The sequence below is a fragment of the Ursus americanus genome, chromosome 24, assembly GCF_024610735.1.
Source record: "Ursus americanus isolate L20-20 chromosome 24, mUrsAme1.1.p, whole genome shotgun sequence".
In the NCBI taxonomy this organism is placed as follows: Eukaryota; Metazoa; Chordata; class Mammalia; order Carnivora; family Ursidae; genus Ursus; species Ursus americanus.
In genome coordinates, this window is record NC_142150.1 from 22640928 (window position 1) to 22663315 (window position 22388).

Sequence of the window (22388 nt, forward strand, 5' to 3'; positions counted from 1 at the left end):
CGGAGATTTATAAGGAGAGAAGAGGTGTGATGTCATGGATGGGATCACTCTGGCTGCCGTGTGAAGAATAAGGACAAGGATGGAAGCAAGGGCAAAGGGGAAAAGAAGATTGCAGTGCTCCAGGAAAGATGGGGCTTGACCCAGTGAGTAGCAGTGGATGGGATTAGAAGTGGGCAGATTCTGGATGCATTTTGGAGGGAGAGCCCCATGTCATAGGACTTGCTGGTTGGGTGTGAGCTAGTAATAACAAAGGACTGTGATTTTTTTTTTTTTAAGATTTTATTTATTTATTTGAGAGAGAGAGAGAGAGCACAAGTAGGGGGTTGGGGGAGGGCAGAGGGAGAGGCATAAACAGGCTCCCCGCTGAGCAGGAACCTGGAGATCATGACCTGAGCCAAAGGGAGACACTTAACTGAGCCACCCAGGCACCCCAGGACTCTCGTATTTTTGATGAGCAACTGATGGAGAAGAATGAGAGAGGACCAGGTTGGGAGAGAAAAGAATCAGGAGTTCTATGTTCTGACCTGCCGAGGCTTGCAATGCCTACTAGTATACAATTAGGGATCTTTAGTAAGCTGTGCAAGTAAGGCCTCTGATGTGTAAGGGAGAGATGAGAGCTAGAGTTGTAAGTCTGTGCGCAACAGCCATATAAACAGTGTTTAGAATCACCTGAATGATATCACCTAGGGAGACTGTATTTAGGGAAGAGATGCAATCTGGTATCTGCAGTGTGGACAAAAGCACCTTAGTGTCAGAATCTTTCTCATGCCAGAAGCAGGAAAAACAAGAAAGTAGATATGTTAATCTTTGATAAATTTACATATCAAGAAAGAATGAGTCAAGCAGAAGAGGAATTAGATGTGATAGAATCCAGGTCAGAGATCCAGTATGGCATTTCCCATGTACATTCTGTTTTGGGGAGAAGGTACCGTGGATCAAACTCTCCCCCTAGTTGTCTATTGTCAAAGCTGGGAATTTGGGAAATGGCCTGATGTCATTAATCTTTGAGCTGTAGAAGGAGTTGCTCATAGGGGCCAAGCAAAGCCAAAGGAGCACATGAAGGAATGTTATCCAATAGAAGATTCTTGCAGTGGAATATATGTCGAGTATAGTAAGTTTCAGGACAGCCCTCATCATTTCTGCCTCCCTGCCCTCCCACCCCCCATTCCACCGAAATCAGAGCAGGAATGGGAGTAGGTAATGAGGAGTGAAGGTGGGCGGGGTTTGGGAGACTCAGAGCGAAGGTGAGTGAAGTGTGTGCACAGGTAGATGTAATGGAAAGGCTTGGGCGGGGTGGGGGTGGGGGCTTCAGACAGTAATAACAGGCTTTGGGGCTATGCACTTGGCTCAGTCTCCTGTCCAGGTTGGGAGCAGACTCTGAGCCACTAGCAGGGAGAAGTTTAGTTTTGAATCTACTTTGTAGTTTATAGAAGTTCCCAAAATTGTCTATGGCGGCGGGGGGGTGTGTGTCTGACTGACTCATTTGGAGGAATGTGTGACTATTGATCTCGGGGTTTGGGGTTCAAGCCCCACATTGGGTGTAGAGATTACTAAGAAAAATAAACTTTAAATAAATTGTTTAGGGCAGTGAGTTTTCTTTGGTAAAGCCTGTCTACTAGCAAAGACTAAAAATTACTTGCCCTTGTCCACCCTCTTCCCAAATCCCAGTCAAGAGCCTAAACTTTGTGGGTACACTCATTTTTCCTGCTCCTAGAGAAGGGAGGTGGTCTCTTTTTGTCTCTTCATTTGGGAGAATGGGAGATGGTGGATATATGTCCAATGGATTGGGACTGGTTTTTTCCTTGTTCACCACTGCTTATGAAGCAGTGTTGAGATGATAAGTTGACCCAATTTACTGCTTTCCTTGAGGGAAAGAATGTACCAGCCAGAGGAGGTGAGTATCTGATATATTTGTGAGTTGTATTTTTAATGTAAATGAATTGCTTTTGTCTGATATGTGTATTTGTTTCCCATGAGCTGTATTAATGTAGAGGCACTGTGGGTGGGAAGAACCAGTTTTTGAACTGACAGAGCTAGGGGTCAGGATAATTAATCAGAGTAAATAATACCCTATGACTTCTCTTGGTACATTCTCTCTGGATACATTTTTTAAAAATTACTATTAAGAAAAATCATCCAAAACTTGAAATAAAGCAAGCAAAAGGAAGGCTAGTATCCTTTCAGTGTCATTTCTTAACACGTTTGCCTAATAATTCTTTAATTATTGATGTCTGAGAATTTGCCTATGTTTGATTTTACTATTTATTATTTGATTAGAAACCAGACACTGAAGTTACATGGTAACTTACAGATTTCTGTCCAATTAAAAAATATAACCCCCAGAGGTTAATGCGCAATATGATATTAACAATTTTTGTATCTAGTAACCCCATAAATTAATTTCAGCATTCCTTTGACCAACTGTATAAAAATCTCTGCTTCTCCAAGTCTTCTCTGAACCAGCTTTTGTCATCTTAATGATTCCCTCATTAGTCGCTTGAGTAAAATCTTAGACATGTGTTCATTCTATATTTATCTGGTAGTCTTGTGTGTAATTTTTTGAAAATTATATGTTAACGTTATAACATTTCTACTCAACTCTGCTTCTTTCCAATGTTTGCAAAGGGAATAAATTGCTCAGTCAGATTTTTGCATGTTTGATGGTTAACCTTTTGAATGGGATAATGTCAAACCTCTTAGGACATCAGGATTCTTACAGAAAACTTTAATCATAGCAGGGTAACACAAAACCAAAAATGTATGTATAAGAATTTGGCTTATCCGGAATTTGGAACACCTAGAGGCTTATCATTTAGGAAGTTTCTGAGTTCAAAAGCCTGATTGGTGTATGTTCCTACTGGATGCTGGGTGTGGAGATTCTCACACCAGCAGAGAGGAGAGTGTCAGAGACAGATGATAACAAGTATCTTGAACTGTGGCTTGAGCTTGCTTGGTGGGAAGAAGAGGAAAACTATTTCCAGTGTTCTCGATTAGAATGTATGATATAATTTTCCCAAAAGGCAATTAAATAAGTAATGATTGGTTTCTTTGAATTGCCCACAATGTAGTTGAAATGATGTCTTTATGCAACAGAATTATTTTCAGTAATTGTATCTTTTTACTGCAAACATATTTCAGATACTGTATGAGTCAAGTAGTCTTTTGTGGGGCTGACTGAGGAACTAGTCCCAATTTGTAACATTGTTTTTTATAGAAAACATGTATTTGGTTCCAAACAACTAAATAAAAATGCTGTGGGGAGAAAATACTGTTCTTTTATAGATTGGGAACAGCCTACAGTGAGGTTTATTACAGTGATAAAATTAAGCAAATTAAAAGCTGTTTTACTAAAATGGAATAAAGAGAAAGTGTGTGTGTGTGTGTGTGTGTGTGTGTGTGTGTGTTTTGTTGATGTTATCACACAAAGTAGGACGTATCCCGTTCCTGAAGCCTTTGCCCACGTTTGCCTTTTTCATATGGTGCTATTGTTCATACTTCGTGATTGTTACAAACAAAATAATTTTCAATTTCAGATTAAACTTCCAGCATTTCATCCACCAAAATATCATACTTTCACCCCAATTTTGCTGAAACAGAGCAGATTTCTTTCTGGATTTTCTAAGTAGAACATTGTGCTAATGAATAATGAGACTGACCACTTCCTTATAACAAAGTAATTTTAGTGTTCTGAATAACAGCTAATCCTCTATTTCTTTCCTGAAGGAGATTCTGCAGGGAATCCAGCATTCGAATAATTATGGTAAGTTAATAATAATCTTTGAAGATCTGACATAGGCACACTAGAAGATTTCCAAAATTTTTTGAGGGTAGTGGTGATGGTGAAATTTTCTTATGGTGTTTATTAAAGGTCATTTACATTTTTTGTTTTCTGCATTCGTGAACTAGGGATATAAGTGGTCAATGCCAGAAATTAGTGAACAAGAGATCATTTTAGCCATGACCAGAGAGGCATGTTTTCTGATGGGAAATCCCTCAGAACTAAATTGGGAAAGTGCCAAATATCATATTCCAGAGAGGAAATAAAGTGTTAGAAATTGGAACAAGGCTGGAAAGTAGTATGATTCATCAGCTTTAGTTCCGTTGCTCTTAAAATAGTTTACATTTATTTCACTTCTTATATCAAGCATTTCCTATGTAATTAAAATGCCTCAAAATAACATTAAAGAATGTACAATTTCCTGTATATGGCTATGCCTATAAGTTAACTATTTCTCAAGGTTATTTTTACTATATTTGCTTTTATAATGTGTTAATGAACTTTTGTGCATGAATCTTTGTCCATATTTTACCTTATGCCTTTAAGATGGATGCCTTCAATGGAAATTGGTAGGTCAAAGGCTATGAATATTTATTGCTTCTGTTACAAGTGACTTTACAGAAATACTGTCAATTTGTTTTCCATCTGGTTCTTGGTGTGTATTTTGCTCATTCTCCCTAGGATTCTAGGATTGACTATTATTTTCAAAAACACCTCCCCCGGCCCGCATGCAAACCTACCACTCCCCCCCCACACCCCAATAACATAAAAAAATTAAAATTCACAAACAAGATAACATAGTCATACTGATGTAGAAAAGACGTTAGGGTTCGAAGCCAGCAGCCAAGAAAGAATTCTTGAGATGTCTTTGGTGCAAAAAGGTGATTTTATTAAAGCATGGGCACAGGATCCATGGGCAGAAAGAGCAGCACCGGGGACATGAGAGTGGCCTATTATATACTTTCAAGTAGGGAGGGGGTTAGGGACAGCTTAAGTCCCTAAGGAATTTGAAAGCAAGGTTTCCAGGACTTTGAGGGGGCTGGCTATTTTTGGAAAAAGGTCGTTTATTACTGTCTAATAAAACCTTAGCCATGAGACCCTTCAGATGTTTTTTGGTGGGCCATATGCTTGGGGGGAGGGTGTTGCCAACACGTATCTTGGGGGGTTTAGAGATAAAGTAAGTTTCCAAAGGAATTTTTATATGTTAAAGGAGGCTTACAGGATCCTGGGGGCAGGTGGGTCGGGCTAGGACTGCCTTTTGCCCTTAGCAAAGTATTAACATCAAGGCAGTTGAGTCCCTGGAGGAATGTCACTCTGCCTGTTTCAAGGACTTGTCAATGAGCAGTAGGTAGGAAGGAAATTTAATAATTTTTCTTCTGCCTTTGTTTCCCGCATCAATGCTACAGAAGGGTAAAAACTGAAAGGTGCTTTTCCCCCTTATGTTTTGAAACATAAGGTTCTCTCAGTTCTACTTTCTTCAAGTAACCATTTTAATACCATATATATATATATATATATATAAAATACCATATATATATAATACCATATATATATATGTGTGTGTGTGTGTGTGTGTGTGTGTGTGTGTATGACCAACTTAACATTTGAAAACTAGGTGTTGCTCTTTACAAAACCTACATTTGGGAAGGAGGGTAGTGTGACCCGGTAGGGGTTCAAGGCCACTGAACCAGTATCCCTGCATTCATTAAGGTCACAACACTCTTGACACAAGTGCCATCCCTAGCCACCTTTAAGAATTGCCTGTGGTTTTGCTGACATTCCAATGGGGACAATGAGACACTAGCATGTTCCGACAGGAAGGGAAGGTGGACTTCCAGAGCCATAAATTGGCAAACTTGAAAATGGTGATTTAAAGGTGATAACATGCATTTGAAAAAGATTACAGTATCTAGTCAGTAAAACATTGAAGGCTTGTAAAAAACTTAGGCTTTTATCTAAGAGAGTGGAAAGGAGCCGCTGTTTGTCTAGACAAGTAAAACATTAAAGATTCCTAGTATGGGACAGAGTTCATGACTATTGATAATTGAGGCCTCTTCTCCTCATCGCTACTCTTTAGAGTGTCCTGCCTATTTGCTTATCTTTCAGAAATGTTCCATGTTGGTGCTCATTCTCCCTCTTCTTCGAATTATTGGAGAGTTTATTTTATTTTTTAATTGAGAATTAGGTGCTGGCATTGTTCTATGCTATCCCTAAATACTTAAGTATACTAAGAACCAGGACAGTTATAGAGTGTCCTGTATAACTACAGTACTAGTCTCACACTCAAAAATGTACTGTAGACAACAAATATTATCCAATACACACTCATATTTAAATTTCTGTCAATTGTACCCCCAAAAAATCCTTTAGAGCTATTTTTCCGTTCAATCCAATCTGAGTTGGCAATTGCGTTTGCTTGTGATTATATAATCTTTTTTAAATTAAACTTTAATTTTGAGGTAATTATAGATTCCCATGTAATTGTAAGAACTAATACAGAGAAATCCCATTTACCTTTTACCCAGTTTCCATAAATGATAACATCTTGCAAAACTATAGCATGGTATCACAATAGCCTGACACGGATACCTGATACCATCAAATACCAAATATTTCCATCACTGAAAGGATCTGTCATCTTGCCTTTTTATACCCACCCCCACTTACCTCCTCCTGCCTCTACTCTCCCTAACCTGGAAACCGCTCATCTCTTTTCCATTTCTTTAATTTTGTCATTTTAAGAATGTTACATGAACGGAATTGTATAGCAGGGAAATTTTTGGATCGGAATTGGCTATAAATATTCCTGTACAGGTTTTTGTGTGAACATAAATTTCTATTTCTCTGGGTCAGATATTCAGGAGTGTAATCATGAAGTCATATGGTGTTTGCATTTTAGCTTTTTAAGAAACTGCCACGTGCCCTTCCAGAGCGACTGTACTATTACAGATTCCCACCAGCAATGCGGGTAGGATTCAGGTTTAGAGCACTTATAAATATCTCTTACTAAAATTATTTTTAGATATTTCATATTTTCCTTTTTTTGGTATTTCATATTTTTTTGCATTTGTTAATGAGATAGTCTCCTCAAATATATATTCTTTGAATTTTCTTTAGATACTATTTTATTTAAAAAGCAGCAGAAATATCAGAAAATGCTGGAAGTACAGAGAAAACACTCCAGGTTATTTTTTTAAGATTTTATTTATTTATTTGACAGAGAGAGACAGCCAGCGAGAGAGGGAACACAAGCAGGAGGAGTGGGAGAGGAAGAAGCAGGCTCCTAGTGGAGAAGCCTGATGTGGGGCTCGATCCCAGAACTCTGGGATCACGCCCTGAGCCAAAGGCAGACACTTAATGACTGTACCACCCAGGTGCCCCACTCCAAGTTATTTTTAATTCTCTGACTTAGAGAGGCTATGTGTTAATATTTTTATGTCTATCATTCTAGTCTGTCAGGAATATTTGTATGTGTTTTGTGTGGACTATGATTTGTGTTAGTATTTTTATGTGTATCCTTTTATTTTTAAAAATATTTTATTTATTTTAAAGAGAGAGAGTGAGAGCATGGTGGGGGGGAGCAGAGGGAGAGGGACAAGTAGATTCCACACTGATCATGGAGCCTGACATGGAGCTCCATCCCATGACCCTGAGATCACGACCTGAGCCGAAATTAATAGTCCAATGCTTAACTGATTGAGCCACCGGGAGCCCCTATGGGTATCCTTTTAAAACACAGATATGTATATGTATACTCTACAAAAATGGTATCATGTTGTTACATAACCTACTCTCTTCACATAACAATAATTCTAACATTTTTCTTTTTCACTCAACAGCATAATTTTAATAGCTTCACCTGTGAAAAATGCTCTCCTGAGATTTGTTTCCTTTGTCACAAACATCCTTTTTTGTGAATCCAAGAAAGTTGTCATACTCCAGGGCGGTCATTTCCCTTCACTAGTGTAGTCCCTTCACTAAACTTTTAATAATTCTTATGCTTCTGCAGTTTAGTCACTGAATGTTCTAAAGTGAAGAAAAATAATGGTAATTTTGTCTTTTCAATTTCTTAGTTCCATTTCATATTGGATTACCTTAGTTAAAATTTTCAGAAAATGGGGGTGCCTGGGTGGTACAGTCGGTGAAGTGGCAGACTCTTGGTTTTGGCTCAGGACCATGATCTCGGGGTCCTGGGATCGAGCTCCGCATTGGGCTCCACTCTCAGTGCAGTGTCAGCTTGGGATTCTCTCTCTCTCTCTCTCCCTCTGTCCCTCTGGCTCATGCTCTCTGTCTGTCTCTCTAAAATGGGTAAATGAATCTTTAAAGAAAATTTTTTTCAGAAAATGTAAAATAATGGTGACTGTGTTTTATATGTTGTTGCTTTCTCCCTCCTCTGATTTTTCGATGGGGATGCATCCACTGTCATTGTTGAGTGGTGTATTGGTTGGTGGTTCGAATTGGGGTAGGAATCTTTATTATTGATAATGAGATGAACATTACTTTTGACTGAGGTGATCACATGTATGATGCAAAGTATATTTAATTGCTAATCGATTCCTAATACCCAACCATCCAGGGGAAAATTCTGCTTAAACAGCAGGAATAATTCTAATAGTGCAGTGCTGAATTCGATGTGCTCATTTATTATTTATTTGCTTGTGTTACTTTTTGTCAGGTCATAGTAAAAGGCTTCTGCCTGATTCACGAATGTATTTCTAGCTTTTTAAATAATCTGAATCAAATGTATATAACATTATAATTAGCTCTTCCTTAGATTTTGAAATAATTCATTCGCTAAAAAACATCACTGATTCCTTAAGAGTTTTTGGAGGTAATTTTTAAATATTTATGCTTCCATAACTGCTCCTTCAGATATTCTACTTCTGAAGCAATTTATGGTTCAAATTATATTCTCCAAGAACTTCCCACAGTAGTAAGATTTTCAAATTCATTACCAAATAATCATGCATGACATAATAATTTATTTTTAAAAACCTCCCTTGGGGCAAAGAAGGTCCTGAGAGTGAGGAATGCAGCAGGAAACACAAGCAAGAACCTTGCTTTCATGGCACTAATGCTCTAGTGAAATGAGTAAAAAATATTTAACAAACAATAAGATGATATCAGATCGTAATAAACCTTATATTTCATTTGCTCATGAAAAATTTCTAGCTTTCCTTCTGGCCACACAGTAGGGTTGTACTGATCTGCCCTTTAGAGTTACATATGGCCGTGAGATTGCTTTCCCAGTGAAATATGGACAGAAGTCATGTGTCACTCCAGGATCTACAGTCTGCCGTATGGACTCTTTCCCTCTGTCATGGCAGCCCCCACTTCTGCTGCAATTTATTAATCACAGTAAGTCACGAGGCCCAGCTGGTACGAAGGTTTGGGGGAATCGATTCTCCTTCTTGAGAGGAGTTGCAAAGTCACATTGCAAAAGGTGTAGATTCAGGGAAGGGTGAAAAATTGTGAGCATTTGCAATCAATAGACCATTATTTTCTGCTTGGATTTTTAAAATTTCCTTTTTTTTTTTTTTAATCTCTCTTTCGTTTTGTTTTGTTTTTTAACTTTTTAAAATTTTTCAAATTTTTAAAAATTTGAGTACTGATTTCGGTTGTATTTAAAAAAAACTTAAGTATTACTATTTTGATCTGTTTCTATTCACAGAACACTCCTGACACCAAATGTGGAGTTTTTTCTCATACCAACCGTTCTGCCGCTTTCTGGGCACCCACTGGGTGGACTACAGTTTAATTCAATTCTGACACTAATTACTCAGAGATGGCACAGACCCGACGGTACTACAAGATGGCCCCCACTTCAGATGTCAGTCCCAAGTCTGGGCAACCTATACTTCTGACTTACCAGCTATGAAGTTGGGGGATTCCCATGACTCCTGCCTCATATAATTGGCTAGAATGGCTCACAGAACTCTGAGAATCACTTTACTTAATACTACTGATTTATTATAAAGGATACAACTCAGGAACAGTCAGATGAAAGAGATGGATAAGGCAAGGTATGTGCAAAGGGCCTAGAAACTTCCATGCCTTCTCTAGGCATGCTGCCCTCTCAGAACCTCCCTGTGTTCACCAGCTCAGAAGCTTTTGAATCCTGTTGGGGGTAGGGCTAAAATTTCCAACCCTCTCATCACTTAGTTGTTTCTTCTGGCAACAAGCCCCCATCCCAAAGCTAAACTGGGGCTCACTGAGAGTAACCTTATTCACATAAACTCAGATATAATTGAAAGGGGCTTCTAATGAGTAGTAAAAGCTGTTCCTCTTAACCTGATCACTCAGGAAATTCCAAGAATTTTAGGAGCTTTGTGCCAGGAGCCAGGGACAAAGATCAGATATATTTGTCTAATTATATCGTAATATCACAAATACATTTAGACCTACAAATTTCCATTTGAGCAAGGCTTTGGGTATCCTACCAGTTACCACATGTTAACACGTGGTGGTCTTCTTTATTATTATTCTGTAAATAGTCCAAAGTTGTGGTTTTACTTTCTTTTTTGGTCTAAGATCATGTTTTTAAAATGTTCAAATCAGGGGCACCTGGGTGGCTCAGTGCGTTAAGCGTCTGCCTTAGGCTCAGGTCATGATCCCAGAGTCCTGGGATGGAGCCCCACATCGGGCTCCCTGCTCAGTGGGGAGTCTGCTTCTCCCTCTCCCTCTGCCTCCTACTTCCCCTGCTTGTGCTCACTCTCTCTCTCCCTGTTTCTCTCTCTCTCTCTCTGTCGAATAAATAGATAGGTAAAATCTTTTTAAAAAATGTTGAAATCATCAGGATTTTCTCTTTGTTATTAGTGACTGCATTATATTACATTTCAATTGGAGGATATGTTTCATATAGTTGTGCTGCATAGAGGTCCATTATTATATGGGCAATCTTCAAAAATGTTTCATGGGTTCCTGAAAAGAAGTTGTGGACATTTTTAAATTGTATGCAAAGTTTGAGATAGATCTTGTGTGTAAGTCCACACACATTAATTAGAATACGTGAAGTCTTGAAGTACACACACATATAATTTATCACAGACAGAGAGTAGTATGTTAAATATCCTATTATAAGCAAGTTTCTGTCCATTTATCCTCTTTTTTTGTTTTAAATATTTCAATGCTTTGTCATTAATATATGAAAGATAATTATTAGCTCATCATTTTAGATTATGTAGAATTTAATTTCTGGTCCTTATCAGGCATTCATTTAGATCTGCCTGACTAATGTGAATCCCTATCAAGTTCCTTTATTCTGTGTCAGGAGCAAGAATTTCTGTGCCCTTCATGGTCCTTCCAGCTAGAACAAGAATCAAATTGACATGAAACCGATTAACAGGGGAAAATAAAATTTAATAGCATTCTTCTGGGGAATCTACGTGGACAAGGAAATTCCAAAGACAGGCAAAATGAGGTATATGTCATTCTGAACTAAGAAGGGGGTTGGGGTCTGGGACTTCAAAGGGGAGGAATGCAATTTATACGAAGAGGAAAAACAGTAATGGTTTGGTAGATAAGTGTTTGCTGGGCCACTGGGAAACAATGGAGCATAGAGGACTTTGGTGAATAGGTCATGCTACGTTCCTCCCTATCATACCTAGTTCATATCATAATGCAGTTATCTATGGTGAAAGCTCCCTTCCTCAGTAGGTCCTCTCTCCAAATTCTTTTTAGGAGGCTCCTGGCTGGCTCAGTTGGTAGAGCATGAAACTCTTGGTCTTCAGGTCATGAGTTGAAGCCCTGCATTGGGTGTGGAGCCTAGTTTAAATTTTTTTTTTTTTTTTTTTTTAGGCATTTGAGAGGGAGGTGAAGAGCTTTTCCTGAATGTGCTGAGTTTTTATTACTTTTTAACTCAAAATTATCTTCATGCTGAAGTGGCCCATTTGGGGGCAGCCCACCCTTGGCCCCTACATCTGATATAGAGTTAATGGTTAAGTGATCTGTCTTTCACATCTTGGGGAAACTAAGATAAGAAAAAAGTGGAAACAAGTCTATTGTTTGTCATAATCAATATGGATGGATGAAACTCACCTATTAAAAGGGAAGGATTGGATTAAAATACTAAATCCTATTATACACTATGTACAAAAATCACAGTTCAAATGAAATGCTATTAGTCAAAACAAGAAACAACTCAAATGGCCACCAACAGTAAATGGTTAAGTAAATTGTGGTATGTTCATACAATAGAATACTTTATAGCAATGAAATTGAACCAGAGCTGGACACAAAATCACTGAATCTTCAAGCATTAAGATGAATAAAAAATGTCAGAAAAAAATTTATTACTATTTAATTTATACAGATTTCAAAAACTTGCACTTAGAGATGTATTCCCAGATAGTGAAAGCATAAAAACAAAAACAGAAAGTGTTTGCTTTAAGGGATGAACAAGAAGGGACACAAAAGGACATTTAAGGCTGGCAATATACCACTATTTCTTTTTTTTTTTTTTAAAGATTTTATTTATTTATTTGACAGAGAGAGAGACAGTCAGCGAGAGAGGGAACACAAGCAGGGGGAGTGGGAGAGGAAGAAGCAGGCTCATAGCAGAAGAGCCTGATGTGGGGCTCGATCCCATAATGCCGGGATCACGCCCTGAGCCGAAGGCAGACGCTTAACCGCTGTGCCACCCAGGCGCCCCAATATACCACTATTTCTTAATTTGAGTTGTAGCTCTGTATAAGCATTCATTAGGCTGTACATAAATTTTTAAAAATTTTTATTTTATTTTTTTGCACATACATTTTTAACACCTGAATAGAGCATTTTATTAGTTTCCTATGGTACTTAATAAATTATCACATATTTAGCAGCTTAATATAACATCCATTTATTATCTCACTGTTTCTTTTTAAGATTATTTTATTTTTAATTTTTTCCCCAGCTTTATTGAAATTTAATTGACATGCAACGCTGTGTAAGTTTAAGGTGTGCAACTCATTGATTTGATATATTTTATATCTTGCAAAATGATTACCACCATAGCATTAGCCAGCATCTCTATCCCAGTACATAATTTTTTAATGTAAAATTTATCATCATAACCACTTTTAAGTGTACAGTTCAGTACATTCCCATTGTTGTGCAACTGTAACCATCACCCATCCCTGGAACGTTCTCATCTTCCCAAACTGAAACTCTGTCTGCATTAAACAACTCCCCAGCTTCCCCATCCCTCTAGCCCCTGGCAACCACCATTATACTTTCTGTCTCTTGGATTTAACTCTTCTAAGTACCTCATAGAAATGGAATCCTACCGTTTTTGTCTCTGTTTTCTTGTTGGCGTTTAGCCAGGGGCCTGCTCTCGCCTATGAGGTGGGCTGCCAGCCTTTCCCTGCCAGGTGGGGCTATCCGTGGGGCCCTCTCAGTGTGGAAGCCTGCTTCTTCAAACCAGCAAGGGAGAAAAGTCTCTCTTCTGGCTACCAAGGTAGGGTCTTATGACGTAGCAGAGTCAAAGGTGCAATCGTCACCTTTGTCATGTTCCCTCGCTTAGAACAAGTCACAGGTTCTATCTGAATTCAAGAGGAAGAGATTTGCGCATAAATGATTTTATGCACTCCTCTGTATGAGTAATATATTAATAGCACATTTTTAAAAATGAATAAATTAAAAGGATAAAATAGCATGGATAGGTAAAAAGATGGTGATCTATCTACCTACCTATGAACTGTTACCTATAGTAAATTAAAAACAAAAACAGACACACAAAAAAAACCCCCAATGCAGGACAGCAATGATTATCCTAACCATAATGGAAATCAAAGAAAAAACATCAAATAGCACAATGAAGGTCATTTTATATTGATCATACTTCATAATTTTTTAGAAAGATTTTATTTATTTATTTGAGAGGGAGAGAGAGCGAGAGAAAGAGCAGGAGCAGTGGAGAGAGGGAGAAGCAGGCCCCCCACTGAGCAGGGAGCCCAACTCAGGGCTCTATCTCAGGACCCTGGGACCATGACCTGAGCTGAAGGCAGACGATTAACCGACTAAGCCACCCAGGTGCCCCCATAATTTCTGTTTTTTTAAGGTAATTTTTTTCCATGAATGGATATTTGCAAGATTCTTTATTATTCTTTAAACGTCAAAATTTTAAAAGCCTGTGTCTTGGAAGAGTCTCTGCTCATTATCTTTATCAGAATATGCTCATGAGCTCTTCCTCTTTGCTTAGTGCTAGAAAGCTGACTTCAGTTCTGTCTTGAGTAATGCTTTTCTTCCATTCCGTTCATATAGATTCAATTAATTTTGGGGGAACACCACCATTCTTGGGAGTTCACGTCACCATTTCATTTGTCCCAGGCTATCTATCCCTATCTTTTCGTCTCTTGTTATTTTCATCTCTTTATTCATGTCCTGTGTGATCAGAGAGTGTTTCTCCAGTTTGTCTTCTGTATCACCAATTTGCAAATTAGTCTTTTACAGCATCCAGTGTATTTGTCTTATGTCTTCTCCCTGGGTGTTAGTTTCATTGCCCTTCCTTCTTATCCTGGCTTAGCTCCTCATCGAGGCCCCTTCCTGTTCAATTGAGGCAATTCTTTCTAGGGACAAAAGTAAATGAATAATTTCCCATTTTTCTTCTGATTCAGAAAAAGCATTTCCCACTGAATTATTCGGCCATCAGAACGATGTTACTTTGTGCTGTAGAACTTCTTCATAGATCTCATATTGATTGAGTTCTATTATTCATCCTGAAAGAGGAGAATTCTATGTAGAGCCGATGTTAAAGAGTACTTATGTCTACTTAGATCAGAATGCTCAGATCTGCCCTTCTCCGGGGTTTCCTGCATTTCCAGCTTGACTTTAAGGCTGGACCTACCTTGATAGGAAAAACAATGCGGGCTTTTTCCCCAAATGTAGAACTCTTCAATGCAAACGCAGAGAGACTCACACTGAGATAGTTCTTAGTTGAATCAGCGGGTTCTTATTTGGCAGAAGAAGGCCAATAAGGAGAGGCACCTTATTGTATATTTGCAGACCCTTTTTAGTTTCAACATTTTTTTTTTCATGTGGTAAAACAAATCCACAGTCATTGAAGTCAGAATAAATCTTAGGTGCATCTAAAGATGCAGTTGCAAAGAGGCAGAGAGGATTTGGGGGGAGTTTAATCTTGCCCCTTGGCCTGTTTTTTCTGGTTAATGCAGTGCTGCTTGCCCGGAATGGATTTCTGTTCTTACCTTTGGAGTCAGCTTCCTACTTGCCCGGAATGGATTTCTGTTCTTACCTTTGGAGTCAGCTTCCTACTTGAGCGCTGCTTGTCTGAGGTAGATTCTCTCCATGCTCCAAGGCCTTTCTACGTGGAGCAAGCCTGCTCATCGGGGTAGCCTCCCTTCCCGTCCTCAAGTTGGAAGGTATCCCTGGGGCCTCACTTCTATCATCGATGGGCTTTCTCTTTTCTCTTGCCCGCCCCCCTTCCACTCCCTTTACTTCCTTCCTTTTGCTTTCCTGTTTTCCTTCCAGCCCATTTTCTCTGCAAAAATCGAAGAGTGGATGGAGACCCTGTTATGGCCTCAGTTGTGTCCCTCAAAATTCATATGTTGAATCCCTAACACCCATGTGACTGTATTTGGAGACAGGGCCTTAAAAGGAGTCATTTAGGCTAAGCGATGTCATATGAATGGTTTCTAATCCAATAGGACTGGTGTCTTTCCATGCAGAGGAACAGGCAGCAGGAACACGTGAGCACAGAGGAAAGACCCTGTGGGAACACAGCAAGGAGGAAGCCATCTGCGAGGCTGCAGGAGAGACCTGCTGACTCTTTGGCCTTGGACTTCCGACCTCTGGAACTGTCAGAAATAGACTCGTGTTTAAGGCACCCTGTCTGTGGTATTTTGTCACGAGAGCCCTAGCAGATTAATACACACCCCATCTTACCCATCTGGGGATCTGGGCATATGTCTCATTTTTATCCCTAATATCTGATCCTGCTGAATTTTTCTTGCATTTTAGATATTTTATAGGCCTTTTAATGGGCACTGGGAAAGAAGGGTCTGCTTGGCCTTCCCTTAATCTCCTCTGAAACTTCACATTTCTTATGGTCTCTAGCATGTAATTTAGCAGTTATGTCCTAGCTTGTTCCGTTCATTAATAGCAACAGCTTTAATATCATCTGCCCAATTAACCTATAGCTTGCAAGCAGCAGGTTATTATGTTCTGTAATTCCTGTCTAACACCCTGCTACGCTTAAAAATGCTGGTGGGTTGGTTGATTGATTTAAAACCTTGAATTGGATCCAGGGCACAGGGATCTTTTTGATTCTTTCTGTTTCCTAGGTTCATATGGTGAATTCAGATCCCATGAAGAGTGAGGGCGGGGGAGCTGGGCTTTCTCCCAACAAATGTGAGTATTTTGGAGCCCCCAGTTCTGGTTTCCACACAAAGTGATGTGTCGGTCTGTCGTTTTCCTTGGGGACCTAGAAGCAGACGTAGACAAACAGCAGGTGAGGAGGAAGGGCGGCTGGAGGAGGCTGAGGCTGTAAACAACCAGAGCTATATTAAGAAAGGTCTTGCATGGGCAGCGCTGGTCTCAATGCTGCCACCCACTGGGCATTTCCTGAATTGACTTTCCACAGTCAGCTGAGCAGGGACAGGTGTGGAATGATCTGTAGCATCAACGAGTCTTTGAGTTGCAAGGAGTCTTACCTATCATATCCTTTGGTGTTTTACAAAGTCCTGTGGTGGCACACAAATGATTTTAGGTAGTATACCAGGTGATTTTAGGTGGAGACATACTCACGTTGGATGTGCATTAACAGTGAATTGCTTTTCCAATGTTCTTTCAGTCCTTTTGATACTGGAAAGGAGAAAGTACCTGTCTGGTGCCGGTAGACCTTGGCACTTGATAACCTTCCTTTTTAACAGAGAAAGCATCTTCCCTCCTACATTGTTTTTCTGTTACTACCATTAGATAACGTATGAAAGTCTTTCCTCACGTAAACAAGGTGACTTCCTTTAGAGGCAAATAATAAATAATGCAGGTTGTTATTTGAATAGGGCAAAACTTGTGAAGGTGCTACACAGGGAAATTGCCAGCACCCCCTCCCTCTCCTTTGCATCTTTTGTAATCTTTCCCTGAGAGGCTGAGTTGGGATTTGGGGTCATTAGTTAGTGGCATCTGTTATGAGCAAGATGCCCATAAGAAAGGAGAGGCTCTCTAGAAGTAACTGGACCTTGGCACCTGGATGGACCTTCACAATGGCAATGCCTGACACCCAGAGAAGGCCCCACTGGTCACCAGGAAAAACAGAGAAGAGCAGTGCTGGGAGAAGGAATATTAAAATTTGGGAGTGTAGTCTCTGCGGCATTAAAAGGCATGAGAAACCCGGGGACTTTCAGTCATATCAAAAGGGCATAAGAGCTGGCAGGGCTGTGCAGAGGTGACAAAGCTTGGTGTCAATAGTTGTTGATCTTGGGGTCTTAAATCACATTTTGGATTATTTTCAATAAACAATTATTGTTACATGTCATATACTTTAATGTAGAAAAATATGAAAAATAGAAACTATATAGAGAGATATAAAAACTATATATGAACTATATAAATATTAAAAATGTATTTTAATATATAATATATAAAATATATAAAATAAAATATATAAAACTGTATTAAAATATATAAAACTATATATAAAAATAGAAACTATATATAAAATCCATATGCAGAGCAGTTACAAATCTCAGTTGTGCAAGTAAGTGAATTTCTTTATTTTCGGAAGCCAACTGAGTCACCATCAGGAACTCCCATTCAATCTAAAGGAGGCAGATTAATCTAACCAGTGCTTCATTTTCCCAGTCATTTCAGATGAAATCAGTCACGCCTGTATTTTCTCTCCTGTCCTCTATCCTTCTTCCTCGGTGGCGCCTACATTTCTGACATTACAGCTTGGAGATGGAGGGTGGGGACCTGGCTGACATCTGCTCAGGGGCTTGGGTGTGGACTTCATCACATCCCAGTATCTGTAGACATAACTCTTTTTCATCATTAGTCATCTGACTTTAGTTCTGCTTCCTCCTCTCTCAACTGTCTTTGTCCTTTTCAGACTCCAGCCTCAGAGAACCCACGGCCTTGTCTCTGACTGATCCCCTGCACCCTCCCACAGTGTCATCAGCTCTGTTGCTGGGCTTCCTAAAGGCATGCTTCCGTACAACTATGATATTTTGCTCATTTTTCCAGGTTAAACCCCGAAGTCAGATACTCTGTGCTCTCAGATTCCCCAGATGTGTTGGGACGTGGTTCTATTGTTACCTCCCCTTCTCCTGATTATGTTCAAGCTGGGCTTAGGTCCAGGGTCCCTTTTTGGGGGCTCTCATCAGCATCTCTATCTTCCTTGGTCTGTCTCCTTTTCTCCACTTCTCCTTCCAAAACCCTCTTCTCCCCAGGATAGTGATCACATCTAGAAATGGGATGGCCTAGTGCTTGGTCCAAATCTATTGGAATCTATTGGACGGTTAAGAATTGTCTTTGTTCTCCCTTCCAAGACAGGAGTAGTGGCCTGCCTGAGTTCCTCTTGCTGCTAAAGGAAAGACACTGATTCATGATTCAGAGTTTACCTAGCAGTGTACACAACAGTAGAAGGAATGTGTGTATATATACATAGGCTTTCAAATATATGTATATATATATATATATGTGTATATATATATATATACACGTATACATATATACATATACATATATATATATACACACACACACAGGCTTTCAAAATGTTTTCCTCTTCACTTTTGAACTTAAATAAAATACTTTGCTTTTTTCCCTTAAGCTTTAGAAAACATTTCTTACTCAATATCATTAAAAAAAATTAAACTTATTTTGAAGTTACAGATTTACATGGAGTTGTAAGAAATAATAAAGATTCCATGTATTGCCCCTTCATAGCCATACTCACTTCCTTCCCACCCCCGCTCCCTCCTTAACCCTTGGTCATCACTAACCTGTTCTCCATTTCTAAAATTTTGTTATTTCAGGAATGTTACATAAATGGGATCATACAGTATGTAAAGTTTTGGAATTAGTTGTTTTTTTTTTTTTTTTTTTTGCTCAGCATAATCTCTGGAGATTCATCCAAGTTGTGTATCACTAGTTGGTTCCTTTTCATTGCTGAGTACTACAGTATTGATAGGTCACAATTTGTTTAGCTAGTCAATTGTTAAAGGACATCTGGGTTATTTCTAGTTTTTGGCTATTGCAAATGCAGCTGCTGTGAACATGTGTGTACAAGTTTTTGGGTGAACATAGTTTTTGTTTCTCTGGGCTAAATCCTCAGGAGTGCAATTCTTGGGTCATATGGTAGTTGCATGTTTAGTTTTTTTAAATAGGCTTTTTAAAATATTTATTTATTTATTTTAGAGATAGAGAGTAGGAGGAGGGGCAGAGGGAGAGAATCTTCAAGCAGACTCCCCGCTGAGCACAGAGCCCCACACCGGGCTGGATCCCATGACCCACTGAGATTACGACCTGAGCCAAAACCAAGAATGGGATGCTTAACCAACTGAACCCCAGGCACCCCTTTAATAGAGTTTTTAAAAAACCCAATTTCAAATTTATAGAAAAATTGAGAAACTGGTACAGATAATTCTCATATATCCTCCACCTAATTTCCTCTATCACATTAGTATATTTGCCACAATCAATGAACTGATAAACTTTCTTTAGCCATTTCTTCAGGGGAGACGCAGTAGGCTAAATGGTGTCTCCCACCGTTATTGGGTCCTAATCCTTGGAACCTGTAAACGTTACTTAACATGGTAAAAATTTTACAGATGTGAGTAAGTGAGGGATTTTGAGGTGAGGAGATTATCCTGGATTATCCAGATGGCCCCTCAATGCAATCACAGATGTCCTTTAAGAGAGAGGTAGAGAGATATTTAACACAGGCTGAAGAGGAGAAGGCAGTGTGATCACTGAGGGTGGAGCTTAGACTGATATGGCCACTCCAGTGGAATGCAAGGAATGCTGCTCTGGCGACCAGAAGAAGAAGGAACCAATTCCTCAGCTCTTCCCTAGAACCTTCCAAAATTTAAAAGTTACTAGAAGAATCTAGAAGCTTTTCTCCAGTATAGTTCCCCTTTCTGAAGGCAGCCAGTGTTACTACTTTCTTGCCCAACGTTCCAGAGATATGTGATGCATATATAAGCAAAATATGTTTGCACATATTTCCCCTCTCTTTTTAGCTGTACAAAAGCGTGTACATCATTCTGTTTCCTGCTTTTTCCCCACTAACAAGAACTCTTAGAGATTGTTCCATGTAAATAGTTTCTTTTTTCCTTTTTGTGTGTTGGTTATATTCCATTGAAAAGATGGATTAGAATTCATTTAACAAGTGACAATGTTACTTGTTCTCAATGTTTTATTATTGCAAACAGGTCTGAATGTATTTTGCACATATATCATTTTGTTTGCATTCAAGTATATTTGAATCTCCCTAGGATAATTAGTAGATGTGGAATTTCTAGGTCAAAGTATTGGTGCATGTTATGGACTGACTTGTGTTGTCCCCAAATTCATCTTGAAGCTCTAATCCTCAATGTGACTATATTTGGAGATAGTGCCTTTAAAGAGGTAATTAAGGATAAACGACGTCATAAGGATGAAGTTCTAATCCAGTAGAACTGATGTCCTTATAAGAAGAGGAAGATACACCAGAATTCACACACAGAGAGAAAGGACCATGTGAAGACACAGCAAGAAGGCAGCCATCTTCAAACCAAGGAAACCAGCCTTGCCAGAAACCAACCCTACTACAACCCTTGACCTTGGATTTCCAGTCTTGAGAGCCATGAGAAAATACATTTCTGTTGTTTATGCCACCCAGGCTGTGGTATTTGTTATGGCAGCCCATGCGGACTACTATAGTGCATAAGTAATTTTGACAATAATTGCCAGATTGCTATCCATGAAGACTGGACTGATTTGTATTTCTTCCAGTCTCTGCTTTTCTGCTAATGGACATTTACACTATTTTCAATGTTCATTAAAAAAACGGTGCTGCAATGAACAGCTTTTTAGTTAGTTTTTTTTTTTTAAAAAGACTTTAAAAAATAGTCTCTTTGGCTTTCTGATTAATAATTGTACACCTGACCAAAAGATAGTCAGCTGCTTGCTTTAATCAGAAACCCAAATTTGACCCACTTAATCAAAAACAAAAATTAAAAAAGGAACTATTGGCTCTTATAACTCAGGAAAGTTTGCGATTTTTATGTTGCCCACCACTATTAAGACAGGCTCTAAAGTTTCAAACATTTCACTCATTAAATTAAGCTTATGATGTTATCCCAGATTACCGGAAAGCCATGGTTTCTTAGAAGATTCACAATGGCAGAAGAAAAGATCAGGACTCGTTATGGTTTTGTCGGACAGAAATCCAAATCAACCTAGCTTAAGGAGAAAATGGAATCTCTTGGCTTTTATAATGGACAAGCCTATGAGGTTGAAGCTTATTTCGGAAATAGTTGGATCCAAGAGTTTAAATGATGTCATCAGTTCTTTCTTACTGCTTCTCTCCTTCTCCTGCCCACTTGGATTTCATTCCCATATAGATTTTGTCATACGGTAACATGATGGCCTTAGCAGCTACCAACTTACGAAATCCTTTGAGTCCACAATCTTGGAGAGAGGAGGGTGATCCTTCTCTCTCAATTGTTCATACCAATCTCCCAGAAAGACTCTGCCTGTGAGGGTCATGTAACTAACTCTGGCCAGTCACTGTATCTAAGGGAGTGGGAAATTTGATTGGAGCTGCCCTTGGCTCAGTGAGAAAGGCAAGGCTGTGAGACTGACCACCATGGTAGAGTCACTGTAAGTGGGGAAGGGGCTGGCCTCAGTTGGACAGACAGAAAAGAACTGACATCAACTTTCTTAGAGAAAATCAAATTATAGTCAGAATGTTGCTTGCTGAAAATCCAACCAGACCAAAAGGATTTAGTGGGATTATTCAAAAGGGCAATGATTTCAGGCAATGGTAGCTTGAGGTGTTCTTCAAGCTACACACACCCCAGTGATAGGAAGCTGGCATTTTGGGGGTTGATAGCCCTCTTTGTTTGGTGAATATATGTGTATATCTGTAGGTCTTTCTGACTTCAACTTTCTAAGTTTCCATTGATGACTGTATTAATTTTCTAGTGCTACCATAACTAAGCACTATGGGCTGAGTGGCTTAAACACCAGTGTGTCTCTCCTTGTGTGGTACATGGTCATCTTCTCCCTGTGCCTTCACATGGGCTTTCTTCTGTGTGTGTCTGTGTCTTCATCTTTTCTTATAAGGACACCAGTACATTTGGATTATGACCATGTTTTAATTTAATTATCTCTTTAAAGACTCTATCTTCAAATACAGTCACATTCTGATGTACTAGGCATTAGGAATTCAACATATGAATTTTGAGGTGACACAATTTAGCTCATAACAATGACCAACCAGCTCACTTTGGTTAACAAATTCTTTTCATATTTTAATATCTGTCCTCAGGTTTTGTTCGGCCTGGAAACTATTGCATTTTCTCCTCTTGATATGACTTTTCACATCTTTGTTCTGATTTGTCGCGGATTGATTTTATAGAATAACTCTAAGAAAACAAATTTATTCAGATTTTTTAGGGGGTGCATA